Here is a 567-nt window from a genome sequence, read left to right as displayed (position 1 = left end):
GAGAATCTGAGAATTGTGCCACATGTGATGCGGGATGTGTGGAGGAGGGCCCAGGGATGACACAAAGCCTGGCCGGAGATGTGTGCCTGTCTCTGGGTAAAGTGTGGCAGTATGAAAACATTGTAGTACCAGGGGGGAAGTGAGAAAGATCTTCGGGGCCTCTACAGAAGCTCTTGACATTTCGGCATCACTTCCATTCATTTTCCCTAACCCAAACTCCCATTCAAAAGTCATGGCTCGTGTCAGGCAGCGCATGCGGCCATACTAGGTGCTAGTGAGACCGGACCAGGCCCGTTCTGCTCCGCCCGGGTCCCCCGACGACACATTCAAAATTCGTGGTGCTAGCCCAGGAGGAAAAAATGTTCCCACATAAACACCAACTTTCAGCACAGATGCTCTGTCATCCATAAGCACTCAGGGCTGTCACAGGCAGGATTTGAGAAGAAAGCTAATTATCTCCAATTTTGCTCTAATTTACAATTCAACATGGCGGCTGCATGCGGGGGGCCTTCCAGAGCCTCCGTGCCGCGTTACACAGCGCAGAGACCCTTCTGGGCCCTGGGGGCA

This window comes from Monopterus albus, unplaced genomic scaffold (genome assembly GCF_001952655.1).
Source record: "Monopterus albus unplaced genomic scaffold, M_albus_1.0 scaffold1009.1, whole genome shotgun sequence".
In the NCBI taxonomy this organism is placed as follows: Eukaryota; Metazoa; Chordata; class Actinopteri; order Synbranchiformes; family Synbranchidae; genus Monopterus; species Monopterus albus.
This window is presented reverse-complemented; position numbering follows the sequence as displayed.